We start from the raw sequence: 22,109 nt of genomic DNA on the forward strand, positions 1-22,109 counted from the left end.
AAAACGGATCTAAAAAACATTTCCTTGCAGTTTAAAATGCACACCTGAGAACTGTGGCATCTCACAACTGTGGATGTGCTGAGACGAGTTCTGCACGCCCGCTGCGGCCTCGGGGTCCGACTTCCCACGGGGGAAAGGTCCCTGGCCCTTGGGTTGCTGATCTCAAGCCCCAGAGGCGGGGGAGGGGACGAAGGGCGGGGCTTTCCCGTGTCAAAGGTGAACCTGCTTTGCACGTGGTGATGTTAACTGCGAGTCTTTGTTTTTAAAGGGAACATTTCCACAGTGACCTCGGCCCTTGCAATGTCCCGCCTTCTCTCATCCTCACTCCGGATATGTAGCGATCCTCGGGGAAACTGAGTCTGGACTACCAGGTGCAAGAGGAGGACACAAGGGAGTCGCCCAGCTGTGGGCAGATGCCACAGGGTTGGCCAAGCAGGGAGCCCAAGTCCAAGGCAAGAGGATAAGCTACGCGTGTCCCTGTGGCCTGTCACTCAGGAGTAGGGGCGGGGTCTGGTTAAAATGTCCAATCAGCGGCGACTGGGTGGGGTCCGGATAACCTGCAATCAGAGTAGGATGGGTGGCTTCCCTGGTGGCGCAGTGGTTGAGGGTCCGCCTGCCGATGCGGGGGACGCGGGTTCGTGCCCCGGTCTGGGGGGATTCCGCATGTCGCGGAGCGGCTGGGCCCGTGGGCCGTGGCCGCTGAGCCTGCGGGTCTGGAGCCTGTGCTCCGCAACGGGAGAGGCCCGCGTACCGAAAAAAAACAGAGTAGGATGGGGTGAGGAGGATTGAGCGTGGGGGCGGGGCAAGGATTACTGTCCAATCAAGGCCGGGGGCGGGCCCAATTTCGGTCCCAAGAAGAGGCTGTCCGCCCTCTGCTGCGCTTGTACGCCCGCCGAGCTCGTGCGCGCCTGTCCCACGCTTACGTTCCTCATCGCTCTCACCTGCCCAAGTCTCGGGGCCGCTGACATGACGCTGGGGAGAGCTCAGAGCGAGGCGGCGAGGCGGAGATGGTGAGTGCCCGAGCCGGGGCCGGAGACCAGGAGGGGCTGGTTCGAACCGGCAAGGAACCCGCTGGAAGCTGACGGGGTCCCGCGTCTCCCTCCCCGCTCCCCCTGCTAGCCTCCACCCCAATAAGCCCTCCGCCCCGGGGTGGGGTCTTGGCGTCCTGTCCCGTCCCCACGCGGGGGTCCCTCCCCGAGTCCTTTGCTGGGTGGGGTCGGAGGGAGGACAGGACTTGGGGAGGGCGGTTGGGGTGGCTGCAGGGGACCCGCCCTGGACCTGACGGTTCTGCTTTCACTCTGGCCTCAGTTTTCAGAAAAGGTAAAATAACGGATCCTTTCCCCCTCTTCTTCCACTTAGAGTAGTAAGTTCCTCAGGTCTGTTCTTGGTCTCCTGGCGCGGAGCGTGTTGTTTCGACTCGTGTTGTTTTGGGAAGGTTCTCAGGAATGTCCTGTCTTCCACTGCGGTTGTGGGGAAAATGCAGAAAGTTCCCTGGAATTAATTGAGGAAACCTCAGCTAAAGTTGGAGTGGAAATGGGCCTATAGGGAGAGCTCTCATGCGTCCCCCTCCCTCTCCCCAAGCTTCATCAATTACTCCAAACAGGTAGAGACCACCCTCTACATCTCCAACCGGAAGGCGCATCTTAATACCCAGCAGAAAGAAAACCTCTCTGGGCCAGGACAGCCCAGCCACTGAGAAGCCTCCATATTTTGGACGCCCAGCTCCTCCAATGGACTCCTCGGTTATTACAGCCCCTCCAGACTACTTTTTCCCTGAATAGTAAGCGCCCCGTCATTATCCTCTGGGTTTGCCGGTGCTCCGTCATAGATTGCAATTACGCCCTCTATTGCTGAACTCACTTTTGCTGGTAAGATAAGTGGCTGTTACACTGATAAACTTGACAGGACACTGAAATAAGGTCGACAAAGAGGTGGATTCATGTCTTTATAAAAATAATAGTGACTCATCCATACAAGGTACAGAGTTCCTGAAGCTCTGGTCCTGTTCCATTTCCTGTTAACACGTGGCATTCAGATTAATGAAAATTCTGTAAAATGTGACCTGTAAAAGCAACTAGTGTTCAATTCTGATTAATTAACAGTGTGTTACCATGAGGGTATTAGCTGATAACTGTTACCTGGGTTCTTGGAGCCCTTAATCAGTAGAAATAGATCAGGCCAGGTGAAGAGTTCAGGCAAGGCTTTATTGAGGTTCGTGCTACAGCATGAGGGAGCGAGAACAAGTTACTGGTGCCTTTGCTGGATCCAGGAGGAGGGGCGGGCTGGTCCCTTAAACAGGGTGGGGGTAGGTGGGTGGGTCGGGCCGGAGCGGTGGCTTAGATGGTCTGGCCACCCCCTTGGTGCTGTGTGCGGGGATCATGCACAGGATCCTGCTTTTGCTCCCGTACCTCGTTAGTGGCGTTTGGGCTTTGGCCTTTTTGTATCTTGTTCTTAATTTGCCCCCACTGCGCATGCATGCAGTTATTTTTAGTCCCTTAGAGTTGCTTTGCACCTGTTGCTGGAGGAGATAGTTGTCCAGGTGCAAGCACTGCAGCAAAGGGTCCCAGGTCCCAGCCTTTCTCAATACCTGTCTTCTGAAAGGAATAAGCAGGATCCAGTTATTAAAACCATAAAAGTGCCCTAGAATTTCCCTCCTTTACGTTATCCGTGAACACAGGTGGAAGCAGGGATCCTGCAGGCTGCCATTCACACTCTGGGAGGAGGGTCTTTGTCTCCTGTAAATGACCCACGGAGCTTGAAGCAGGGGCATGACCTGGGGTGGGGGACAAGCTGAGCACAAAGCTGAGTCTGCGAGGGAGGTGAAGGGAGGTGCCCTGGGGTCTTGCTGCCCCCCTCACCCCATGCAGGTGGCCTCCAGACCATGGAACTACCACAGGAGGAGCTGTTGATGCCGTGATCATGAGGGGAGGGGATCCACTTCCAGTAGTGCTGGCGGTAGTGTGTCCTCTGTGAGGTGTACTGTGCTTGCCGTGGGGCTGCTCTTAAATCGTGTGACTTTTGCATTAAGTTAATGATGCCAAAATAATCTTGGCTTTCTGTGCACCGATGCGGAACCGAAATAGGGAGACAGAGTTTTGAGGAAAAGAAAGAAAAGCTGGATTCTTTGCCAGGCAAAGGGGGGAACACAGTAGGCTAGCGCCTCAAGCACTGTGCCCCCCTCGAGAGGGTAGAGAGAAGTTTTTTATACTCAGGACTCTCGGTCTGGGGTAGGTGATAAGGATCAAAGTTGTGAAGGTCTTGCATTTTTTTCTTGCATTATTTCAAAATGGTCACAGCTGGCGTTAGGCAGCCTGGCAACCGGGTCTGGTATCCTTGAACTTACAGGCCTCTGACCTTCTTTCTGAAATAAAGAGCGCTACAAGGGAGTGTAGGGGGAGAAGAGTGCCAGGTGCAGAGTGTAATTCATGTGGATTCCTAGAGTAATCAGCTTTGTGAAGGACAAGTCTAGCTACAAGTGTTTGTTAGTAGTAACAGCTAAAGAATAACCAAGGTTGCTTATCTCTTTCAGGCCCCTAGGCTTGTTTCTGTTTTGCTGCAACATTAATAACTATAAACACCTGTGGACTCACCTCCCAGGTGTACAGGCAGGCCCTGGTACCTGTTGGCATCTCCGCATCTCCTGTGCTTCTCCCACATCTTCTCTCCCTCCTGTTGCCAAGGTGACCTCTGTCCTGATTCTTTGTTATTATTCATACCTTTACCAAGCAGTGTGTCGTCTGATTTTGCCCCTTCAGTTTCCAATAAGTGAACGTTAGTTCGTAAATCACCAGTAATGTCACACAGAAGTTTCTCTGGGGTTTCTCAGCCCCAGTCTGTTTCACACGTGCTGGTGTCTGAGGCTCAGCTCTCCCCATTGACTCTTGTGTTCCAGTGCCTTTGCTGCCTGGGTTTTTCCAAGTGTTTTTTTCCTTTTTTTGGCTGCACCATGGCTTGTGGGATCTTAGTTCCCGGGCCCCCTGCAGTAGAAGCGCAGAGCCCTAACCTCTGCATTGCCGGGGAATTCCCCAAGTGCATTTCTTGATTAGTTAGCAGTGCCGCGACAGTCATTCTTGTTTTTATCTCCAAGTGCGAGATGTGACTTGAGTTTCTGCACTTCAGAGAAAAAAGCGTGGCTTCGTAGCTTATGGATAAGTTTAAATTTACTCAGAAAATGCTGGTCGTGTCTGGAGTGTATTCTTGCCCGCCTGTTTATTTCTTCCTTGTGGTCCCCATCGCTGAGTGACCTCGATAAATGCTTGTCCACCTCGAGTGGGACCCAGGGTCTCTTCGTGGTGACGTAGGGTTCTTACCGGACAAGGGTGTGGTGGTTCATCTTCTAGGTGATGTGTGTTTTTGTATGTTTATTGATTTCTTCAGTTTTCTTTAGATGCTCTGGGCATGAATCCTTTTTCGTTTGCAGGCACTGCCAATATTTTCTCCCCGTGTGTGGTTTATCTTTTCATCCCCTTTATTCTGTGCTGGTGAATGGACTCAAGGTTAACAGGTCCATCTCCTCCTTTGTAGCTTCTTTTTTATTTTCCTTATATAAGAAAAATCTGTATACAGAAGTCGTGGGACACTTGCCTTTAACTTCTTCTGAAAGTACTTCCCTGGCGGTCCTGGGTTAAGACTCTGTGCTTCCACTGCAGGCGGTGCGGTTTGGATCCCTGGTCAGGAAACTAGGATCCCTCATGCCTCGGGGCTCGGCCAAAAAAAACCCCCCAAAATCTGCATTAAATGGATTATTATACATGACATTGACAGTGTTACCCAGCCCCCTACCCCACTGCCCGTAGACAGGCTTTGTCATCACCCTGTGGGCCAGTGCCTGCCCCGGAGGAGATTCCTGCCCCACGTCCATTCTTTCCCCAGGTCTGTGGGTCCTTCTTCCTGCTACTGCTGTGTGGCCCCAACTACTGCCCGGACTTAAATGCTTTGATGTGTTTTAGGGAAAGTTCTTCCACCTTGTTCTGTAGGAAACTTGGCTATTCTTAGACATTTGGCTCTCATTTCAGTTCTCAGAAGTAGTTTTTCATAAACAAACCAAAAAACCCGACCTGGTTTTGGATGGAATGGAATTTTGTTAACAGTCTGCATCTGTTTGGGGGAGTTGCCATCAGGATGGCATCGCGTCTCTTTTCCGAGAACTCGCGCTCTCTCTTTCTTTCTCCTTTGATGTTGTTCGGTAACACTTTATAATTTCCCATTAAGATCGTTTCAGGGACTTCCCTGGCGGTCCAGCGGTTAGACTCCGAGCTTCCACTGCAGGGGGCCCAGGTTTGATCTCTGGTCGGGGAACTAAGATCCCACAAGCCAAGTGGTGTGGCTGAAAAGAAAAAAAAGATCATTTTATGTCCTTCATTAGAGATTGCCGTGGAAGAAACTACAGCTCTCCGCACTGTGTCTGTTTTACTTCCACACAGAACATTTCACTTCTGATACTTCTGGTCACCAGGGCTATAGGGGTTTCCCAGACCCAGCAATTCCGTGACACCAACCAGGTGTCCTACAACCCAACTCAGTTCTGACACCGTCCACCTGGAGACAGTGTCAGACCCCCACAGGTTAAGGGCTCAGTCCCTAAGGACCGTCCCCCCACTTTAGATGCTAATCGAAAGTAGTTGGTCCCTAGGTTGCCCACAACTTCTGTCTGACTTGGCTACAGATCAGAGTTTCCCATAACCCCCTTCTCAGTTTCAGTTAATTTGCTCTTAATTTGCTCTCAGAACGCAGGGAAACATGTGCTTATGTTTACCAGTTTAGTGAAGGATGATAAAAGATACACACGGCTGTCCAGATGAAGAGATAACACAGGACGAGGTCTGGGAGGGTCCCCAGTGCACGAGCTTCTGTGCCCCTGGACTTGGGATGTGTCACCCTGCTGGTGTGGATGTGTTCACCTTGAAGCTCTCAGAAACCCCTGCTACTGGGATTTTATGGAGGCTTCTTCACACAGGCGTGATCACTTATTCACTCCGTTTCCAGCCCCTCGCCCCTCTCTGGAGGGCGGGAGGTGGGGCTAAAAAGCCCAAGCTTCCAATCATGGCGCAGCCTTTCTGCTGACCAGCCCCATCCTGGAGCCCACCCAGTCGCCTCCACAGAACAGAAGATGCTCCTGGTGCTTTTATCGCTTAGGAATTTACAAGGGTTTTAAGAGCTCTGTGCCAGGAACCCGGGGTAGACATCACTATGTAAATTTTGTATTATTTCACAGACATACTTTAGGACTTAAAATTTCTAACAAATTGAAGAGGTGCCATTAAAGTTAGTTTTAATAGTCTAGGTTATCTTCTAAGAATGTCTTTTAGCTGCTGTTACTAGTGATTCAGAATGCACCAAGATCTGTTTTTGTATTGCATTTCTGGAAACTTACCAAAAACCCTATACTCTGATTATAAGCTTATTCTCTGATTCAACTTCTTTGTGGATCTTCCATATGTAATACTTAGAGTTATTTCATGTTGGACTGTATTTGATTTACAATGTGATAGTTTCAGATGTACAGCAAAGTGATTCAGTTATACATATATCTATTCTTTTTCAATTTCTTTTCCCATTTAGGTTATTATGGAATATATATTTTTTAATTTTATTTAGTTATTTTTGGCTGCATTGGGTCTTCGTTGCTCCGCGGCATGTGGGATCTTCCCGGAGCAGATCTCGAACCGTGTCCCCTGCATTGGCAAGCAGATTCTTAACCACTGCACCACCAGGGAAGCCCTACTATGGAATATTGAGTAGAGTTCCCAGTGGTCTTGTTGGTTCTTGTTGGTTATCTATTTTATATATAGTAGTGTGTGTATTTTTTTTAATTAATTAATTTTTATTGGAGTATAGTTGCTTTACATTGTTGTGTTAGAGTACTGTGTGTATGTTAATCCCAAGCTCCTAATTTATCCCACCCCCCAGGTTTACCCTTTGGTAACCATAAGTTTGTTTTCGAAATCTGTGAGTCTGTTTCTGTTTTGTAAATAAGGTCATTTGTATCATTTTTTCAAATAAGATCCAACATATGAGTGTAATCATATATTTGTCTTTCTCTGACTTACTTCACTTAGTATGACAATCTCTAGGTGCATCCATGTTGCTGTAAATGGCATTATTTCATTCTTTGTAATGGCTGAAAATTTTCATTGTATATAGGTACCACATCTTTATCTATTCATCTGTTGACAGACATTTAGGTTGCTTGCATGTCTTGGCTATTGTAAACAGCCCTGCAGTGAACACTGGGGTGATGTATTCTTTCAAAGCATGGTTTTCTCCAGATATATGCCCAAGAGTAGGATTGCTGGATCATATGCTAGCTATATTTTAAGTTTTTTAAGGAACCTCCATACTGTTCTCCATAGTGGCTGTACAAATTTACATTAATACCAACAGGGTAGGAGGGTTCCCTTTTTCCCACACCCTCTCCAGCATTTATTATTTGCAGACTTTTTGATGATGGCTCTTCTGACTGGTATGAGGTGGTATCTTGTAGTTTTGATTTGCATTTCTCTAATAATTAGCGATGTTAAGCATCTTTTCATGTGGCTCTTGGCCATCTGTATGTCTTCTTTGGAGAAATGTCTATTTAGGTCTTCGGTCTATTTTTTTTTTTGTAAGATTTTTTAAAATTTTTGATGTGAACCATTTTTAAAGTCTTTTTGAATTTGTTACAATATTGCTTCTGTTTTATGCCTTGGTTTTTTTAGACACGAGGCATGTGGGATCTTAGCTCCCCGACCAGGGATCGAACCCACCCCATGCACTGAAAGGCAAGGTCTTAACCACTGGACTGCCAGGGAAGTCCCTTTCTGCCTATTTTTTGATTGGGTGTTTTTTTTTTTTTGTTTTCTGTTTTTTTGGCGGTACGCGGGCCTCTCACTGTTGTGGCCTCTCCCGTTGTGGAGCACAGGCTCTGGACGAACAGGCTCAGCGGCCATGGCTCACAGGCCCAGCCGCTCCGCGGCATGTGGGATCTTCCCGGACTGGGGCACGAACCCGTGTCCCCTGCATCGGCAGGCGGACTCTCAACCACTGGGCCACCAGGGAAGCCCGGGTGTTTGTTTTTTTGATATTGAGCTGCATGAGCTGTTTGTAAATATTGGAGATTAATTGCTTGTTGGTTACATGGTTTCTAAATATTTTCTCCCATTCTGTGGGTTGTCTTTTTGTTTTGTTTATGGTTTCCTTTGCTGTGCAAAAGCTTTTGAGTTTAATGAGGTCCCATTTGTTTGTTTTTGTTTTTGTTTTCATTACTGTAGGAGATGGATCAAAAAAGATCTTGCTGCGATTTATGTCAAAGAGTGTTCTGCCTATGCTTTCCTCTAAGAATTTTATAGTGTCCGGTCTTACATTTAGGTCTTTAATCCATTTTGAGTTTATTTTTGTCTGTGTTGTTACAGAATGTTCTAATTTCATTCTTTTACATTCAGCTGTCCAGTTTTCCCAGCACCACTTACTGAAGAGACTGTTTTCTCCATTGTATATTCTTGCCTCCTTTGTTGTACATTAATTGGCCTAGGTGTGTGGGTTTATCTCTGGGCTTTCTATCCCGTTCCATTTATCTATATTTCTGTTTTTGCATCAGTACCACATTGTCTTGATCACAGTAGCTCCGTAGTATAGTCTGAAGTTAGGGAGCCTGATTCCTCCAGCTCCATTTTTTGTTGGCCCACAGATTGCTTTGGCTATTTGGGGTCTTCTGTGTTTCCATACAAATTAAAAACTTTTGGTTCTAGTTCTGTGAAAAATGCCATTGGTAATTTGACAGGGATTGCATTGAATCTGTAGATTGCCTTGGGTAGTATAGTCATTTTGACAATATTGATTCTGTCAATCCAAGAAAATGGTATATCTTTCCATCTATTTGTGTCATGTTCAGTTTCTTTCATCAGCATCTTATGGTTTTCATAATACAGGTCTTTGCCTCCTTAGGTAGGTTTATTCCTAGGTATTTTATTCTTTTTGGTGCGATGGTAAATGGAGTTGTTTCCTTAATTTCTCTTTCTGCTCTTTTGTTGTTAGTGTATAGAAATGCAACAGGTTTCTGTGTATTAGTTTTGTATCCTGCAACTTTACTGAATTCCTTGATGAGCTCTAGTAGTTTTCTGTAGCATCTTTATGGTTTTCTATGTATAGTATCATGTCATCTGCAAAGAGTGCCAGTTTTACTTCTTCTTTTCCTTTTATTTCTTTTTCTTCTCTGATTGCCATGGCCAGAACTTCCAAAACTATGCTGAGTAAAATTGGCGAGAGTGGACATTCTTGTCTTGTTCCTGATCTTAGAGGAAATGCTTTCAGCTTTTCACCATTGACTGTGATGTTAGTTGTGGATTTGTCATATATGGACTTTATTATGTTGAGGTGTGTTCCCTCTGTGCCCACTCTCTGGGGAGTTTTTATCATAAATCGGTTTTGAATTTTGTCAAAAACCTTTTCTGTATCTATTGAGATGATCAGATGTTTAAAGTGGTGTATCACGGTGATCGATCTGCAGATACTGAAGAATCCTTATATCCCTGGGGTAAATCCCACTTGATCATGGTGTATGATCCTTTTAATGTATTGTTGGATTTGGTTTGCTAGTCTTTTTTTTTTTCTTGCCCATGCTGTGTGGCTTATGGGGTTTTAGCTCCCTGACCAGAGATCGAAACCAGACCCTCAGCAGTGAGAGCATGGAGTTCTAACCCCTGGACCACCAGGGAATTCCCATGGTTTGCTAGTATTTTGTTGAGGATTTGTGTGTGTGTGTTCACCAGTGATATTGGCCTGCAATTTTCCTTTTTTTTAATTAAATTAAATTTAATTAATTAATTAATTTTTGGCTCTGTTGGTTCTTTGTTTCTGTGCGAGGGCTTTCTCTAGTTGCGGCGAGCGGGGGCCACTCTTCATCGTGGTGCGCGGGCCTCTCACTGTCACGGCCTCTCTTGTCGCAGAGCACAAGCTCCAGACGCGCAGTCTCAGTAGTTGTGGCTCATGGGCCTAGTTGCCCTGCGGCATGTGGGATCTTCCTAGACCAGGGCTCGAACCCATGTCCCCTGCATTGGCAGGCAGATTCTCAACCACTGCGCCACCAGGGGAGCCCTGCAATTTTCTTTTTGTTGTGGTATCTTTGTCTGGTTTTGGTATCAGAGTGATGGTGGCCTCATAAAATGAGTTTGGGAGTGTTCCTTCCTTTGCAGTGTTTTGGAATAGTTTCAGAAGCAAGGCATTAACTCTTCTCTAAATGTTTGATAGAATTCACCTGTGAAACAGTCTTGTTCTGGACTTCTGTTTGTTGGGAGTTTTTAAATCACAGTTTCAATTTCAGTACTTGTGATTTTTCTGTTCATATGTTCTATTTCTTTGTAGTTCAGTCTTGGGAGATTGTACATTTCTAAGAATTCCTCCATTTCTTCTAGGTTGTCCATTTTATTTGCATATAGTTGCTTGTAGTAGTCTCTTATGATCCTTTGTATTTCTGTGGTGTTTGTTGTAACTTCTCCATTTTCATTTCTAATTTTTTTGATTTGAGCCCTCCATTTTTTTCTGGATGAGTCTGGCTAAAGGTTTATCAGTTTTGTTGTTTATCTTTTGAAAGAACCAGCTTTTAGTTTCATTGATCTTTTCTATTACTTTCTTTGTCTCGAATTTCTTTCATTTCTGCTCTGATCTTGATTTCTTTCCTTCTACTAACTTTGGGTTTTGTTTGTCTTTCTTTCTCTAGTTGCTTTAGGTGTAAGGTTAAGTTGTTTATTTGATGTTTTTCTTGTTTCCTGAGGTACAACTGTATTGCTGTAAACTCCCTTCTTAGAACTCTTTTTGAATCGTGTTTTTGTTTTCATTTGTCTCTAGGTATTTTTGATTTCTGCTTTGATTTCTTCAGTGATCCATTGGTTGTTTAGTATTATATTGTTTAGCCTGTATGTGTTTGTGTTTTTTACAGTTTTTTCTTGTTGAATTATAATTTCATAGCATTGTGATCAGAAAAGATGCTTGATATGATTTCAGTTTCATAAATTTACCGAGGCTTGCTTTGTGGCTCAGCGTGTGTTCTATTTTGGAGAATGTTCCATGTGCTCTTGAGAAGAATGTGTATTCTGCTGCTTCTGGTTGGAATGCTCTATAAATATCAATTAAGTCCATCTGATCTAGGGACTTCCATGTTGGCGCAGTGGTTAAGAATCTGCCTGCCAATGCAGGGGACACAGGTTTGAGCCCTGGTCTGGGAGGATCCCACATGCTGCGGAGCAACTAAGCCCATGCGCCACAACTACTGAGCCTGTGCTCTAGAGCCTGTGAGCCACAACTACTGAGCTCACATGCCACAAGTACTGAAGCCCCCGCGCCTAGAGCCCATGCTCCAAAACAAGAGAAGCCACTGCATTGAGAAGCCTGTGCACCAGAATCAAGAGTAACCCCTGCTCACCGCAACTAAAGAAAGCCCATGCGCAGCAATGAAGAACCATCACAGGCAAAAATAAATAAATAAATAGGCATTAAAAACACTCAGTGTATAAATAAATAAATAAAAAATAGGGCTTCCCTGGTGGCATAGTGGTTGAGAGTCCGCCTGCCGATGCAGGGGACCTGGGTTTGTGCCCCGGTCCGGGAAGATCCCACATGCCACGGAGCGGCTGGGCCCATGAGCCATGGCTGCTGAGCCTGAGCGTGCAGAGCCTGTGCTCCGGAACGGGAGAGGCCACAACAGTGAGAGGCCCACGTGCTGCAAAAAACAAGACAAAACAAAAATAAATAAAAAATTAAAAAATCCATCTGGTCTAATATGTCATTTAAAACCTATGTTTCTTTATTGGTTTTCTGTCTGGATGGTCTGTCCATTGATGAAAGTGGGGTGTTCAAATTCCCCACTATTATTGAGTTACTGTTAAGTTCTCCTTTGATGGCTGTTAGCTTTTGCCTTATATATTGAGGTGCTCCTCTGTTGTATGCATATATATTTACAATTGTTATATCTTCTTCTTGGATTGATGCCTTGATCATTATGTAGTGTCCTTTTTTGTCTCTTGTAACAGCTTTTATTTTCACGTCTGTTCCATCCGATACGAGTATTGCTGCTCCATCTTTCAGTTGATTTCCATTTGTGTGGAATACCTTTTTCCATCCCTTCACTTTCAGTCTGTATGTGTCCCTAGATATGAAGTGGGTCTTTTGTAGACAGCATATGTACGGGTCTTATTTTTGTATCCATTCAGCCAGTCTGTCTTTTGGTTAGAGCATTTAATCCATTTATGTTTAAGGTAATTATCGATTTGTATGTTCTTATTGTCATTTTCTTAATTGTTTTGGATTTGTTTTTGTAGGATTTTTTTGTTCTCTTGTGATTTGATGGCTAATTTTAGTGTTGTGTTTGGATTCTTTATTCTTTTGTGTGTGTGTATCTATTGTAGATTTTCGGTTTGAGGTTACCATGGAGTTTTGATATAGCAGTCTATATACATACAAGATTGTTCTCAGTTGCTGGTCTTTTAATTTCAAATGCATTTCCAGTATCCTGTATTTGTATTTTCTCTTCTCACGATTATTGGTTTTGATGTTATATTTGTATGTGGATGATTTCCTACCTCTGCTGTAGGTTTGCCTTTAGTGGTGAGCTTTCCCATTTATAATTTCCTTGTTTGTAGTTTTGGCCTTTTCTTTGCCACCTAGAGAAGTTCCTTTAGCATTTGTTGTAAAGCTGGTTTGGTGGTGCTGAATTCTCTTAGCTTTTGCTTGTTTGCAAAGCTTTTGATTTCTCCGTTGAATCTGAATGAGAGCCTTGCTGAGTAGAGTATTCTTGGTTGTAGGTTTTTTCCCTTTCATAACTTTAAATATATTGTCCACTTTCTTTGGGCCTTTCTGTGGGAAAATTTCTGCTGGAAAATCACCCCGTCGCCTTATGGGGATTCCCTTTTATGTTATTTGTTGCTTCTCCCTTGTTGCTTTTAGTATTTTCTTTTTGTCCTTAATTTTTGTAAGTTAAAAAAATCTTTATCTGTTTGGCTGTGCTGGGTCTCAGTTGCGGCACGCAGGATCTTCAGTCTTTGTTGCGGCACATGGAATCTTGAGTTGCAGCATGAAGGATCTTTAGTTGCGGCATGCGAACTCTTAGTTGTGGCATGCAATCCCTTAGTATGGCATGTGAACTCTCAGTTGTGGCATGTGGGATCTTCCTGGACCAGGGCTAGAACCTGTGTCCCCTGCACTGGCAGGCGGATTCTCAACCACTGTGCCACCAGGGAAGCCTGGGATTGTAGTTCTTGATTCAGGTGTCTGCCCCCTGGTGGGTGAGGCTGGCGAAGGGCTTGTGCAGACTTCCTGGTAGGAGGGACTGATTCTTGCCCACTGGTGGGTATAGCTGGGTCTTGTCCCTCTGGTGGGCAGGGCCGTGTCAAGGGGTGTGTTTAGTGGGAAGCTGTAGGCTCAGGAAGACTGTCTTCCAATGGGCAGGGCTGTGTTCCCGCCCTGTTGGTTTTTTGGCCTGAGGCGTCCCAGCACTGGAGCTTACAGGCTGTTGGGTGGGGCCAGGTCTTGGTGAGAAAAATCTCAGCCTCCAGGCGGGTTCACACCAATGAGCACTCCCCAGAACTTACACTGCCAGTGTCTCTGTCCCCACAGTGAGCCATAGCCGCACCCCCCCTACCTCCACAGGACATCCTCCAACATCAGCACGTAGGTCTGGCCCAGCCCCTTATGAGGTCACTGCTTTTCCCTGGTGTGCTCGAGACCTTGTGTGCCTCCTCCAAGAGTAGAGCTTCTGTTTCCCCCAGTCGTGTGGAATTTCGGTGATCAAACCCCAGTGGCCTTCAAGCCCAGCTGGTTTGGGCACTGTGCCTCCCGATGCCAGACTCCCAGGCTGGGGAGACAGATGTGGGGCTCAGAACGTTCACTCCTGTGTGCGAACTTTCCAGTGTAAATATTTTCTAGTTTGTGGGTTGCGCAGCCGGTGGGTGTGGAGTTTGATCTTGTCGTGATTGGCCCCTCCTGCTGTCTCTTTGAGGCTTCCTCTTTGTCTTTAGATGTAGGGTAACTTTTTTGGTAGGTTCCGGTGGTTTTTGGTCAGTGGTTGTTCAGCAGTTAGTTGTGATTTTGGTATTTTCATGAGGGGGGCGAGCTCACGTCCTTCTACTCTGCCATCTTGTCTCCAAGCCCCGACTTCATAGAATTTAATTGTCGAATATAGTGTCTCTAGAAAATGCATAAGCCGTTGCAGGACCCACCTAAACCTACTAAAGTGGACATCCACAGAAGGACGGCCAGGCCAAGACCTGGATGAATCCCTCACACCAGCCCCCGCTCAACATGACTCCCAGACAGGCCTCCTCTGTCGGGTGAGTGACAAGTGTGTGCCTCCCTGGGTCACTGTGTTTTAATTCTGTGTGCTTTCTTTGGAGTGCAAATGGCATTGTGTCAGTTTTCCGTTACTCAGTGCTGTTAGCTGCCCATGGGATGGCAGTCTGGTCACTTTTGCTAGTCTGTAGGGCCCTGTGATGGGGCTGCACCCTGTTCATTTCTTGATTCTACTGCTAGTAGCCACTTGGGTGTCCTCGAGGGTTTTCTGTTATGACGTGTTATGACATGTGCTTCTGAAAACTTTGGAAATCATATACACTTGGATGTCTCGGCCTCATCCTCTGCAAATTGCCCATATTACACACACCCCTGTTTCTCAGCCCCCAAACATTTTCTCCTCTGTTCTATGGTTGCCCTTTGGGAGGGGGATCAACCCTGCCCCCCACCCAAGATGGACTTGGTTGTCAGGATGATGCCACTTGTACCAAGAGGATCAGAAGACAGTTGGTGATCTGGGGACATGGATGCAGGTGGACGCTCTTGCAGGTGGCCAGAGGAAGTGCTGGGGGGGCCTCCGTTGTGGCTGGGCCTTTATGAGGTTTCATCTTCCCACCCACAGGACAGATGGCACTCGTGGGCCTCCGTATCCATTCACATAGACTGGGCCGGGCAGGGGAGAGGGTGGGGCTCTGAAAGTTCTTCCTAGTCAGACCACAGATCACATCATGAATGGATCCAGCCTCTTTACTGTAATTCACCTCCGATGTCTGCTTGATGACTGACACACCTCATCTCATCTAATCGAATATGAACTTGTCTGAGTGTGAAGTTTAGAAGCCTAGTGCCCAAGCAGTGTAATTAAGACAAGCAGACATTTGAATAGAGTGTTGGAATCCGCTTAATCCCAGGGCATTGGAGAGGGGCGGGAGACGCACTGGGGGATTCTGGGCTCTGTTCTACTATTTCTGCCATGCTTTTGTGCAGCCTTGCCAGGGCTGTCTCCCCACGTGCAATGAAAGGCCCCTTCAGGGAAACTGCCCCTGCCCTGGCTGGTCAACAAATAGTCCTCAGCCAAGCGGTCAGCAGCTCCATGGAAAGCATCTAAATACAAGCCATCTGCTGCAAGTGGCTAGAGTATTGGGTATTTCCTGAGTACCAGCTGTGTTGTGGGTCCACGAGACCATCGTCACGTGGGAGGTGCGAGGGGCACTGGTTCACCCATGTCCTGGCGGCAGCAGTTCCTTTCAGGAAGGAGGCCTCTGGAGGGGTGAGCCTGTGTGGTGCTGCATGCACAGCCCAAGGAATCCAGGCAGCTGGTGCCAGCAGCCTGGTCTCAGGGCCTGGGAGGGCCTCGGCTCCAGCAGGGCCCAGGGAGTGGCCGTCGTGGTGTGCCACTGCTCTGTAGTGGTAGGAGGGCTACCAGATGCCAATGGGCAGTTAATGGCGCATGGTAAATTGGGCCTGCCGGCCTACAGACCCCTGGACATGTGAGATGGTGGTGTGTTTGTTCCAGTGGACGAACCTACACTGACATGTCGCCATCCCCCACAGTCCACAGTTGACTTTGCATATATGTTCTGTGGGTTTAGATGAAGATGCGTCCACCTTTATAGTGTCCTGCGAAACATGTTCACTGCCCTAAAAAATGCCCTGTGCGCCTCCTAGTCACCCCTCTCCCAACCCCGATCCCCGGCAACCACTGGTCCTTTTACTGCCATCTCCATAGTCTTGCCTTTTCAAATAAATTTAGAAAAATCTTTTGATATGCTGTGATTTTTCTTCTTTAGACCGTTGAAGTGATTTTTTAAAATTATTTTATTTATTTTTATTATTTTTGGCTGTGTTGGGTCTTAGTTGCCGCACGTGGGGTTTTCGTTGTGGCGTGTGGAATCTATCGTTGCAGCGCATAGGCTTCTCTCTAGTTGCGGCCCACGGGCTCTCTAGTTGTGGTGCACGGGCTCCAGAGTGCATGGACTCTGTAGTTCACAGCATGCTGGCTCTCTAGTTGAGGTGCGCAGGGTCAGTAGTTGTGGCGCATGGGCTTAGTTGCCCTGTGGCATGTGGGATCTTAGTTCCCTCACCAGGGATCAAACCCACGTCCCCTGCATTGGAAGGTGGATTCTTAACCACTGGACCACCAAGGAAGTCCCCTGAAGTGATTTTTGAACGTTGAGCCAGCGTTGCATACCTGAGATAAATACCACTTGGTTATGGTGTATAATTCTTCTATATTATTGGATTCAGTCTGTTAATATTTTTAAAAAATATTTATTTATTTTGACTGCACTGGGTCTTAGTTGTGGCTTGTGGGATCTTCCTTTAGACATGCGGGCTTCTCAGTTGCGGCGTGCAAACTCTTAGTTGCGGCATGTGGGATCTATTTCCCCAACCAGGGATCAAACCTGGGCCCCCCCATGGAGTCTTACCCACTGGACTACCAGGGAAGTCCCCAGTTTGTTAATATTTTGTCTGGGATTTTTACATCACTGTTTATGAGAGAGACTGATCTATAGTTTCCTTGTCATGTCTGTGTCTGGTTTTGTTATTAGGGAAATGCTTACCTCATAGAATGAGTTAGTGCACATTCCCTCTGCTTCTGTCCTCTGAAACTAATTGCAGAGAATTTCTTCCTTAAATGTTTGGTAGAATTCACCAGTGAACCCATCTGGATCTGGTGTTTTCTGTTTTAGAAGGTTAGTAATTATATTATTTTTTACTTTACTTTTTTATTGAAGTATAGTTGATTTACAATAGTGTGTTAGTTTCAGGTGTACAGCATAGCGATTCAGTTTTATACACACACACGCCCACATACATATCTTTTTCAGATTCTTTACTCTTACAGGTTATTACAGAATATTGAGTATAGTTCCCTGTGCTATACAGTAGGTCCTTGTGGGTTATCTATTTTATACATAGTAGTGGGTATATGTTAATCCCAACTTCCTAATATAGCCCTCTGTCCACGCCCCTTTCCCCTTTGGTAACCATAAGTTTGTTTCCTATGTCTGTGAGTCTCATTCTATTTTGGAAATAAGTTCATTTGTATATTTTATTTTCTTTTACTTATTTATTGTTGTAGATTCTACACATAAGCGATATATGATATTTGTCTTTGTCTGGTTTACTTAGTATGACTATCTCTAGGTCCATCCATGTTGCTGCAAATGGCTTATTTCATTCCTTTTTATGGCTAAGTAATATTCCATTGTATGTGTAGCACATGTTCTTGATCCACTCATCTGTTGATAGAAATTTAGGTTGCTTCCATGTCTTGGCTGTTGTAAATAGTGCTGCTGTGAACATTGGGATGTATGTATCTATTTGAATTACAGTTTTGTCCAGATATATGCCCAGTAGTGGGATTGCTGGATCATATAGTAATTCTGTTTTTAGTTTTTTAAGGACCCTCCATACTGTTTTCCATAGTGGCTGCACCAATTTACATTGCCACCAACAGTGTAGCAAGGTTCCTGGAAGGTTACTGATTGTTCATTCAGTTTCTTTCATAGATATAGGACTATTCAGATTGTTTCTTCTTGTGTTGAGTTCTCGCAGGCTGTGTCTTTCAAGGAATAGGGCCATTCCATCAAGGTTATTAAACTTGTGGGTATAGTTATTCATAGTATTCCATTATTACCCTTTCAACATCCATAAGAGGTGTAATGATATCCCCTAGTTCTTTGCTGATAATAATAATTTCTGTCTTCTCTAATTTTTTCCTAGTTAGTGTATGATTTTATTGATCTTTTCAGAGAGCCAGCTTTTGGTTCAGTTGATGTTCTCTACCAAGTTCCTGTTTTAAATTTTATTGACTTCTCCAAATTTTAGTATTTTTTCTTCTGATTACTTTAGGTTTAATTTGCCCTTTTTCTAGTTTCTTAAGGTAGAGGTTTCGATTTTTGATTTTTGATCTTGCTTCTTTTCAAATATATCCTTTCAGCGCTTTCCCTCTCTAAGCATTGCTTTCACTGCATCCCTCACATTTTTAAAAACCTTATTTATTTTACTTTTGGCTGCATTGGGTCTTCGTTGCTTCGTGCGGGCTTTCTCTAGTTGCGGCGAGCAGTGGCTGCTCTTTGTTGCGGTGCACGGGCTTCTTATTGCAGTGGCTTCTCTTGTAGCAGAGCACGGGCTCCAGGCATGTGGGCTTCAGTAGTTGTGCCTCACGGGCTCTAGAGCTCAGGCTCAGTAGTTGTGGTGCACAGGCTTTGTTGCCCTGCGGCATCCGGGATCCTAGTTCCTTGACCAGGGATCAAACCTGTGTCCGCTGCTTTGGAAGGAAGATTCTTAACTACTGCACCACCAGGGAAGTCCCCCATCTTATATCTATGTCCATGTATCCACACATCCAGAACCTTCCAAGCTTTTGTACAGATCTCCCATTCTAGCTGGTGTCCTGTCTCTTCTGCCTGAAAGACTTCCTTTCCCTTTTCTGGTAGTGCCAGTTTGCTGGGGATGGATTCTTTCAGCATTTGTGTGTCTGACTCAGTTTCCATAGTGTAGAAAGGTGCTTCCTCTTAGTATAGACATTTTCTGTGACATACAATTTTGCTCTGAGCATTTTAAATATGTTACTGCAATGTATTTGCACTGGCATTATTTCCAGTGAGAACTCATGTGTCAACCTTATGTTTGTTCATCTGTGTATTATGTGTTGTTTTTCTCTGGGTGCTTGAAGATATTCTCTTCATCTCTGGTTTTTGTTTTGTTTTGCCTCACTGCCTGGCTTGTGGGATCTTAGTTCCCTGACCAGGGATGGAACCCAGGCCGTGGGCAGTGAAAGCATGGAGTCCTAACCACTGTACAGCTGTGGAATTCCCTCATCTCTGGTTTTGAGAAATACAATTATGACAAGGCTTGGTGTAGATTTGTTTCCTGTGCTTGGTGATAGTCAACCTTCTTAGACCTGGGCTTTATATTTTGCATTCCCTTGGAAAAATTCTTAGCAATAATTTTGATTATTATAGCTAGAAGATTTTCTTCTAGCTTCCTTCTCTCATTTGGGAATCCAACTACATGTTTAAAGGTAGGGGTCCTTTCACAGCTCACAGATGCTCTCTACATTTTCTGATACTTTATTGCAGAGTTCACATCTTTGCAGTGACCCATCCTTATGTTCACATCTCTTTTTTCTACAATATTTTATCTGCTTTTAATGCCATGTAGTGTGTGTGTGTGTGTGTATATATATATATATATATATATATATATAGTTTTAATTTATTTTATTTAGTTATTTTTGGCTGCATTGGGTCTTTGTTGCTGCACGCGGGCTTTCTCTAGTTGTGGCAAGTGGGGGCTACTCTTTGTTGTGGTGCACAGGTTTCTCATTGCGGTGGCTTCTCTTGTTGCAGAGCATGGGTTCTAGGCGTGCAGGCTCTGTAGTTGTGGCTCATGGGCTTAGTTGCTCCACAGCATGTAGGATCTTCCTGGCCCAGGGCTCAAACCTGGTCCTGTGCATTGGCAGGTGGATTCTTAACCACTGCGCCACCAGGGAAGCCCCTCCATTCAGTATGTTTTTCATGTAAGATGTTGTAGTTTCCGTGTCCTGAAGTTTGATTTGGGTCTTTAAAAATAATATCTCCATTTCTCTATATAAGGTTTTTGTCATATAGAACAGGGGTCCCCAACCCCCAGGCCTGTTAGGAACCAGGCCGCACAGCAGGAGGTGAGTGGTGGGCAAGCAAGCGAAGCATCATCTGTCCATCCCCATTGCTCACATTGCCGCCTGAACCTTCCCCCCTCCCACCATCCGTGGAAAAATTGTCTCCACAAATCTGATCCTTGGTGCCAAAAAAATTGGAGATCACTGATCTAGAAGACAATTATAAAAGTTCCTTATCTAATGTAAAGATGGTGTCAGTGCTGGGGTGTTTCAATAGATTGATTTCTCTCATCATCATGAGTCTTGCATTTCAACCTTTTAAAAAATTTTATTTATTTTTTGGCCACACCACGAGGCACGTGAGATCTTAGTTCCCCGATCAGGGATGGAAACCATGCCCCCTGCAGTAGAAGCGCGGAGTCTTAACCACTGGACCGCCAGGGAAGTCCCTACATTTCAGCTTTTTCGAATGCCTTATATTTGATCAGATGCCAAACATTATGAACTTTACCTTGATGGGTGTTTGGTATTTTCATATTCCTGTCAATATTTGATGGACCTGAATTCATAGAAGCCTGTTGTTTACTTCTTTTGGGCCTTGGGTTCCATGTCAAGAGCTTTGCACTTCTCCCTCACCGTTTATTTGCACAAAACTTCACACTTAAGTCCAAACTAAAAATTCTCGAAAATAATATTCCAATTGGAAAAATCGGCCTGTGTTCTTTTTTATTTTTTAATTTATTATTTTTTATTTTATTTATTTTTGGCTGTGTTGAGCCTTTGTTGCTGTGCACATGCTTTGTCTAGTTGCGGCGAGCGGGGACTGCTCCTCGTTGCGGTGCACGGTAGGCCTAGTGTTCTCTTAATGGCCTAGTGTTCTTCCAGAAAGATGGCCAGTCAAGACTGGTGGTGGCCGTTCTGATTTCCCTCTGGGTTTCTGACAGTTTGGAAGGTGCATTAAAAAGAATACCACCTCCCCAGCCCTTCAGTGTTTTCCCATTGTTAACCACGTCTGTAGATCTGATGCTTGTCTCATTTGCTGATAGCTGTGTTGGGCAAGGAAAAGGGAGATAAAATAGTTGTTGTCAGTTGAAATGGGTGATCTTGATGCAGACATGGTTCATTTCTAGAGCATGTCTGTCATTTCTTCATAGTGCACATGGGGACGAAATAAACCAGGAATGGTCACAGTCTAACTGCTGGGGAAATAAGTTCAAGATGTCAAAGGTGCTTGGGGAATTCCCTGGCAGTCCAGTGCTTAAGACTCCATGCTTCCACTTTAGGGGGCGTGGGTTCAATCTGTGGTCAGGGAACTAGGATCTTGCATGCTGCTGTGGCTTGGCAAAAAAAGAAAAAAAAAAGATGTCACAGGTGCTGTTAGATCTATGGGATGTGATGAGATCAGTGAACAAGAGGACTCTGGATAGAGTGGAAAGGTCTGACTCCTAAGGCTTAGGTTTGAAGCTGGGGGACGACAGAGCCTTGGGTGAACATAGTATGATTGAGTCCAGTTCCCCTGGGCTGTGAGCTGCACCAGCCTTCCTGCTCACACTGGAGCACGTGGGTTTGTTGCTCTAAAATATGTGTTCTGTTTCAGGACTCAGTGGTCTTTGAGGATGTGGCTGCGGACTTCACCTGGGCAGAGTGGGCTTTGCTAAGTCCTACTCAGAGGGACTCTACAGAGATGTGATGCTTCGAACCTTCAGGAACTTGGCCTCAGCAGGTAGGGGTGACATCATTCCTTCACTTGTCCTTTTAGAGAACAACTTATCTTACTCTGTTGACCTTGTTCCAAGATTTGGGCTGAGAACCGGGCACATGTTAGCAAACACACAGACGTGGTCAGAGGCCTCATGGAGCCTTGAGACTAATGAACAGCTTTACTTTGAAAACAAAGATCTGCTTAAACATCGTTTAAGATTTTTTTTTTTTTTTTTTTTTTTTTTTCTTTTTGCGGTATGCGGGCCTCTCACTGTTGTGGCCTCTCCCGTTGCGGAGCACAGGCTCCAGACGCGCAGGCCCAGAGGCCATGGCTCACGGGCCCAGCCGCTCCGCGGCATATGGGATCCTCCCAGACCGGGGCACGAACCCGTATCCCCTGCATCGGCAGGCGGACTCTCAACCACTGCGCCACCAGGGAGGCCCCGTTTAAGATGTTTTAAGCTGACTTTTTTTTTTTTTTTGCTGTACACGGCCCTCTCACCGTTGTGGCCTCTCCCGTTGTGGAGCACAGGCTTCACGT

General features: G+C 45.6%; 1 long non-coding RNA gene across 1 annotated transcript in view; it reads left to right on the top strand.

Moving 5' to 3' along the window:
• Window positions 1-1,608: 1,608 nt before the first annotated feature.
• The window catches only part of LOC308617027, a 43,237-nt gene continuing 22,736 nt past the window's right edge, over window positions 1,609-22,109 (top strand). Inside the window, exons 1-2 of the long non-coding RNA XR_014015803.1 lie at window positions 1,609-1,868; window positions 21,465-21,590. This is a non-coding gene — a long non-coding RNA (uncharacterized lncRNA). The remainder of the gene's footprint in view (window positions 1,869-21,464; window positions 21,591-22,109) is intronic.

This window comes from Mesoplodon bidens (genome assembly GCF_964165515.1).
Source record: "Mesoplodon bidens genome assembly, chromosome: 4".
Lineage (NCBI taxonomy): Eukaryota > Metazoa > Chordata > Mammalia > Artiodactyla > Ziphiidae > Mesoplodon > Mesoplodon bidens.